At 47.0% G+C, this 7,222-nt stretch overlaps 1 protein-coding gene across 5 annotated transcripts in view; it reads left to right on the forward strand.

The window, feature by feature from the left end:
• Positions 1–7,222, forward strand: part of LOC116848388 (protein Fe65 homolog) — a 238,874-nt gene that overhangs the window by 52,358 nt on the left and 179,294 nt on the right. The gene's annotated exons all lie outside the window — the stretch shown is intronic.

Consider the following 7,222-nt stretch of genomic DNA (forward strand, 5'->3'; position numbering starts at 1 on the left):
TCCCTCCCTCCCTCTCTCTTTCTTCTCGCGTATTTTGCACTCGAATTCTCCTGGTACTTCGCGCAGCTGCAATTACCATTGTTAATCCCGGCGTAAACGTTTACTCTAAATAATATATTTAAAAAATGTGCACATATGTACCCCGTGTGTATATATAGACGCGCGCCACCGCCGCGTGCCTATTTTTGTACGATTTTATTGTTTCCATATGTTTTAGCGGTTTCGGAGAAGGAAATAAAATACGGCGCACAAATGCGCACGCTTCCGACTGTCGTTCGCGTCGGTACAGCGAAGCATTTGTCTACGCGGAGGCGCCATGATTTATGGCGGTATTATTCGCGCCCAGCTACCCTTTCAATAAAATAACATCGATATTCCCCGAGTGGCATTATTGAGACGAATTGTTTTCACCGTTGGCCCGGCGTTCTCGAGTACGCAAATTTTTCGCAGCCCGGCCGCGTTTGATCGCCATCGATATCCGGCACAATATCGGCAGCTGTTCATTACCATTCATTACCATTGCCTAAGCGATGGAGCGAGGTGTCACGGTGCGAAATATTAGAACGAGCGAAACGCGAAACACCGGCGAATAGAGATAAAATAAACTGAAAGCGTAACACGAGCGAAAGTCGACGTTAACGAGATGTAAAACGATACCTTTCCTTTTCCCTTGCCGGTCCTTTTTGTTTTAACTTTAATCGGGTTTTATTACGAAGCTATCTTTCATCTTTGTATGATTTCTTTTGATCCATCTCAAACTCACTTTTTGATATCATTGAGCTCGTTAGAATTGATTTCTTGGTGATACGACGCCGCGCTTGATAAATAGTACATCCACTCGAGAACAGTTAAGAATTAAATCTCTCTCGCGAATATCGAATAGGCCGAACACGGATTCAAAAGTTGGCAGTGAAAGCAAGGCGGGTCCGACTTAACGTACAAGTAATTGACGCGGAAATTAGGATTGCTCCATTAATACGCTTCACTCAAATACACCGGCGCATTAGCGTTTATGCCTACAATAACAGCTTGCTGGACACTTGAGATACGCCATTAATCACACGCAAATGGCAGCTTGACCCGTTTTAATTATCACAATCGTAATTTGATAACGCGAGTTTCCGTTTTCAAACCTAATGGAGAAAAGGCGACGAAGCTCTGCCATCAGAACTCTGCTCCGTAGAAGTTCCCGCTCCTTCAGTTTACTCAGCGTAGAGAAATGTCTCAAGTTCATATCCTCTACAGTTTTTTCTTTTAAAGAAAGAGAAAATACATGTATGCCAATTAATGTGACTAAACATGACGAATATCCTCGCATACGGCGCTGTTCTATCTGACTTTGATTAAATATCTCTTAATCCACACATCTCGTTAACAGCATCAGCCACGAACTTATACAGAAACAGTCCTCGGGTTTCCCGCAAAACTTGGAAATCAGATTTCTGCCTACATCCCGGAATGATTTGCGAAAATTTCGCGGGCTAATTCCCACGACGATAATTCTGTCGGCGCGAACGCTGCATCCCTAAATGAGGTGTTTATTTTGAAAGTGACGCAAGTCGAGTTTCGTAAACCTCATTATATGTATATTGCGCCTGATTACAGCATTCAAAACAAATGTTCTAAAACACTTTATGTGCAAAGTACTTCGCAACCTTCCGAAAACTTTCAGTCGTACGTCTCTCTAACGTATTTGAAGGTTCGATTTTTTTCTCGATGAGTAACTTATCGCGATTTACGCGAGTTCTCGAGTCGCTAAATATCTCGATAATTAAACGTCAAATGAAAGCCCTGTGGAAGTCCATTGTAGGGAACCATTTCTCCCGCGAAAATTCTCTCCTTTTTCGGGATAAAAATTTTGAAATCCAATCTCCCGTCTCACTCGCAACGGCCAATCGTCGTAAGATCTCAGCCAGGATTGCGGCGAACTGTTCGGCACACACACTCTCGCATACACACACACTTTCCTTCTCTCTCGCTCTGCAGGAACGAGGATAGTTCCTGGGAGTTTTCGGCCGGCTGGCCGGATTAATCTGCATATTACCATTCGCCGCGGGGCCATTTGCATTCCCGGGACGGAATATCTGCAGTGCCAGCGTCTTCCGTCGCGTGGCGACGACGTGCCAACGATCCCGTAATGATCGCAATGACGGATGCGGTTGCGGCGCGGTCATGTCGCACGTGCGTCAGAGGCCCTCCGAGTGGCCGGCGAAAGGATTTAATTAACGCTGCGAGCGACGCGGAGGGGGGAGCGGCAATCTGTCGGTTTTACTGCGAGCGCAGCTCGGACAACAGCATCATCGTAGCACGGGCGATGAAAGGGCAGTAAGCATATCTCCATCGTCGTAAATCACGTCGCAGGCGCGCGCAACATGTAATCCAAACGGAATCGCTCCGAAAGGATTTCGGGACATATCGGAACAGCCTTCCTCGCGCGTTTTTCCGCCGTCTCGCTTCGGCTAGCCCTCTCTATCGTTCGTCTCTCGTCGCGCGCATTTTTCATTCGACACGTCAAATCCCACCGCTCGTCGCGATCTCATCCGCCCTCTACTTCGGAAGCTACCCTCGTCCTGTCTTTTTTCCTTTTTTTTATTCCTACCCGTGACCCCTTTTCCTTCTGCAGTTCCTCAATCTCTCCGGCGGATTAAGAGCTCAAAGCTGAATTAGGAGCGCACCGTCTCTTTCGGCACCGTTCGTGTTGTCTGTTTCGCGGCGGAACAAACTGTTCGCCGTTTCCTTCGGGCGTAAATTTATGGTCGACCACCGGCAAACCAGCCGGAAAAGCGACGGCACCAAGAGAACCGAGGGAGAAGCGCTGCGACAAGAAGAACGCTCCGTGCGTCGAATTAATCCTCGGGTACGTGCCTTCGCGATACAAAGAGACGCAAAGGTTGAATTTAATAAAAAAAACTCGCCGAGAAAGTCCCTTGGTTATCAGAACAGAAACACGTTTATTGTCTGATGATCGTCAGGGAGACAAATCGAATAGTTACTGTGACAAATCATCTTTTATCATTTGCGTTTTTAACGGACTTACATTACCTGTAATATAAATCACAGTTTGTTCTCACCTATTTAGGTCTCGTGTATTTAGAGCAGATCAGTTTTATGTCTTTGCTACAAAAGTGCTACTTAGAGCAGCAAGTTGAAAGCAACCAATCGTTCGTTCAGGGTCATTCGCTGTCCCGTATCAACAAATTATTTGTTGCGAGTACTAGTATCTCGTAGAATTAGCCAAACTTTTTCTCTCAGTGCTCCAAAATATTTACATGCAAATGCTTTGCTAAGAGATCTCTCAAAATTATCGATTCAAAATCGCGTTGAACGCACAGAGAAAAAGCAAAAATAGATATTACAGAATTGTCAGCGTTATACACTGACATATCTGGAAATTAAGCGAAAGACAGTTTATCTGAAATTTATGATCAATGTGAGCGATGTAATGAATTCGGAATCAGCGACACGTTGGCGATGGGAAAGTTCGGTAACGAAGTTAACAAGAGTGCATCCGCGGTTGCAGCAATCTCTTTCTCTCGTTCCGTCTCGCTCCATCCACCGTGTCTGCTCCGCGAAGTTATTGGAGAGGCGACTCGTGCTTGGCGTAATTACTGCGAGTCGAGATGGAAGAAAGCCGCTGTGTCGATTAGGACGCTCGATGAATTTTTCGAAAGCCGTTTGAGTCGCGAGCGGCATTAAAACGTCAAAGCGGAAACGAGCTCTTTGCCAACTCCGTTCCCCCGTGAACCTCCAATTTATTTTCCTCGCTTTACAAAATCTCCAAACTTCTCTCGCGCGGTAAAATATAAAAAGCGTGACTCGAGATTCTATTAGAGCACTCGATTTCTCTTATTTTGCGGCCGTCGATTTTGCGAGAGAGCGCGGGCTATAAGAAATGCCGAGTTTTTCTCTCGTGCATCTGCAAGCGAGATTGCTCAAATTGTCGGTAATTATATTGTTCGCTGTTAGAGAGTTTCATGAAGAAAAATCGTCTGCAAGGTGAAAAATCATCTCCGGGTAAAATAGCAATGATTCTCTCTCGCGCGTCCCGTGCGTGGGAAATAAATGGTACGTGCCGTCTGCAAATGCAATTTAGAATAAATTGCGAGAATTCAGAGAAAGACAAGCGTCGCGTTGTTACAGTCCGCATTACCATTTCCCCGGACTTGCAACATTACGAATTTTTCTTTCTTTTCATCGTCACTTTACTACGACAACGAGTGCATTGTCGTGAAAAGAGAGTCACACTGTGTCATCGTTTGAAATGGCAGATAAAACGCACGGCTCTAAAAATGTACATCATCCAAAGAGTCACACATCTGTGCGGGAGTTTATGCAGCGATCGTGAAAACTGAAGAAAAAAATCACGTTTTGAAAAAATGCTGTCGTGGCGCATTGCTGTTGATAAGCCGTTCTTTTTTTTTCTTTCACTTTCTTTTAATTTTGCGGACAATGCAGCCCGTGAATTCGGCTCTTTCGCGTCATGAATTAACCGCGCGTTACCACCGCCGTATTAATAAAGCGAGGCTCTGTATAAAACCGGCGGATTATAAAACTGTCCGCGACGGGTTTGCAGACGGTCGCGATTATTGCTCGGCGGCGCGTTTTTATGCGCGAGTAAACGCCACTGCGGCCATTTCTGCATAACCGCCGCTGCACTTGACTGCTCGGTCTAATTATCGTGGGCTGAATAAAGACGTTAACTTGGTATTGACTCGCGTTTGCGCGCGAATAAAAATATGGGAATGAAAGAGGAGATGAGAAAAAGCGACGAACGACGAAAGTAAGTTAAGAGGGAGCTCTCTAAAATAATCAAGTAATACACAGGTCATCTTGTGCGTGATTATTAATTTATTTTTACCCGCGTCAATCTACACAGCGATTGAAAACCACGCAATATCACATTGGCGCTAGAGAGCGACGCAAACAGGAGCTTCTGCTTGTGCGTACGAATTTATTAGTCCGTCGTGGGTTCGACGAATCGCGCTGTACTCGCCGCGGCTCTAATGAGCTAACTGATGCATTAACATGTAATGAGTTGAATAGGCCATGAACAATTAATATAATCGAGTACAGTTTCGATCGATTAGTTATATAAATAATAAATTCATTTCCGAATTATCCGGACTGGCGGTTGCTCGTTAAACGAGGTTAACTCGATATATCACGGCACGCATTAGCATAATTCGAAATAATTCACTTTCTTCCTCCTAACTATACCTCGCGGGAGGAAGCGACTCTCGGCGATCTCAGCTTCTTTCAACCTCGCGCGATACGATCGAGACTCTCTTTCTCTCTTCCCCGCTCTCCCTCTCTCTCTCTTTCTCTCTTTCCTCTTTCTGTGTTTTTTTCTAGATAGAACTCCAGCCTTTCCCGTATCATTTCTCCTTCATCTATCTTTACAACTCTAGAAGATACGCAACCTCGGTGCCGCGCGGCAAAACAGCCTCCATCCTTGACATATGATAATTCTGACGGAAGTTCAAATTTTGATGCGGGCGTCACAGAACGGCGGAGAGTCGAGCAAGAGTATCTTTCATCGGAGCTCCCGCGGGAGTCATCTCGACGGCGGACCCGCCCGAATTCTCCGACAATTTCGGGGAAACCTCTCAGCCACGTGGGACACACACGGGTACCTGAGTTCCCTCCACGTTCTCGTTTTGAGAACCGTAAACTAGAACAAGCCGCCGTGTCCTCTCTGTCTTCTACGGAGTGTGACGAAGTGCTCTGGAGTCCGCTCTCTCCTCCACATATGTCCAAACTCTCTCCCAATCCTCCCCCCCCCTCTCCTCTATCTCTCGTACTGTTCCTGTCCATCCACTTTTCTTGCCTTCCTGCGCTTTTCATGCGCGATCCACCAGGGTTAGTTCGATCATTGCGCGCAAGTGAGCGAGTCATTAACATGACTTCCCGCATTATTCTCCCGCGTTATTCTCCCGCGTCATTAACATAACTTCGCGCGTTATTTAAGCCACCATGCAGCGTTCACGTGCCCCGGTTTAATTAGCGTTCATGAAGCCACGATAGCAACGGCATGTCGAAACTGGATTCGTGAACAGACGCTTTGAGCTCGCGGCACTGATAAGTCGGTCGGGCGAAATCAGCGCCACGACGCGCGATTGCGATTGTGAATTAATGTCCATTCGTACGGAGCCCGCGGAATTTCATTCGCGCTATCTTCGAGATTAGGGGCCCGCACAAAGCGATGGGTGCGAATTTCACTGGGCGCGATTTACACAGCGACGGCGTATATCAGGCGTATTCATTCCTATTAGATCCCCGATCTGCAAATTACCTTTTAACTGCCATCGTTGCGCCGTCGAATAACTCAATCCCTTCCCACCCCTGTCATCCTATTCTCGTTGCATTACGAATTACCATTCCGTCCATTAAAATCTCTGGATCCGGGAATAAACGTGACAGCGCACCTGAACGATCGAGATCGCTCAATTAGCGAAGCAGTCGTTCGCGTCATCGCTCACGCCCGCGGTCTATTACCGGCCGTTGTAAAAACACGGAGCGCATAATCGCGGCGGGCACGAAAATCGATCCCTTCCTAAAATAACGCATGCCCGGAAGGCGCACTCGTGAGCGCCGCAATTTTCGAACAACATCGTGCTGCAGCAGCGGCAAAAGCTCGCGTGCAAAAGCTCCAACTTTAAACGCTCCCGTTTCAGGCGATTTTCAACACAATAAGCGCTAATGGCGTTTATTGCAATGCAACTGTGCAACATTTACGCGCGCGCGCTATGAAATCGCTTAAAAATAAAACATTAAAAATACTTAAGAGGGAAAGAAAAAGAGAGAGGGAGGAAGAGAGAGAGACGTGGAGAGAGGTCAATCACGATCGAGCGGATCGATAGAGGTGAGTCAAAGGAAACGCGATACAGCGGAAACAAAGGTTTAATCTCGGAAATATAAACGGCGCAGTGTGTGGGCGACGTTACGACGATGCCAGACGATGCAAAAGGCAGCGAGCGGAAGAAGGGAAAGGACGGAAAGGGGGGAAGGGGTTGGGAAGGCGAGAAAGGGTTGGGTTGCGTTTTATCGGATGCGTTTCACGAGAGGTCGAGCGCGATAGTAGTCGGCCGCGCGAGCTCGCGGTCGACAGCATGAATGTTTGATGCAGCAAGCAGAATCGCTCGGAAGTGCCGAAGAGAGTCATCTCTCTCGCGCTTTCTTGCGCTCGCTCTCCCTCCCTCTCTCTCTCTCTCTCTCTCTCTCT

This window comes from Odontomachus brunneus, unplaced genomic scaffold, assembly GCF_010583005.1.
Source record: "Odontomachus brunneus isolate Ranch 3 - 2012 unplaced genomic scaffold, Obru_v1 Obru_scaffold_094, whole genome shotgun sequence".
NCBI lineage: Eukaryota > Metazoa > Arthropoda > Insecta > Hymenoptera > Formicidae > Odontomachus > Odontomachus brunneus.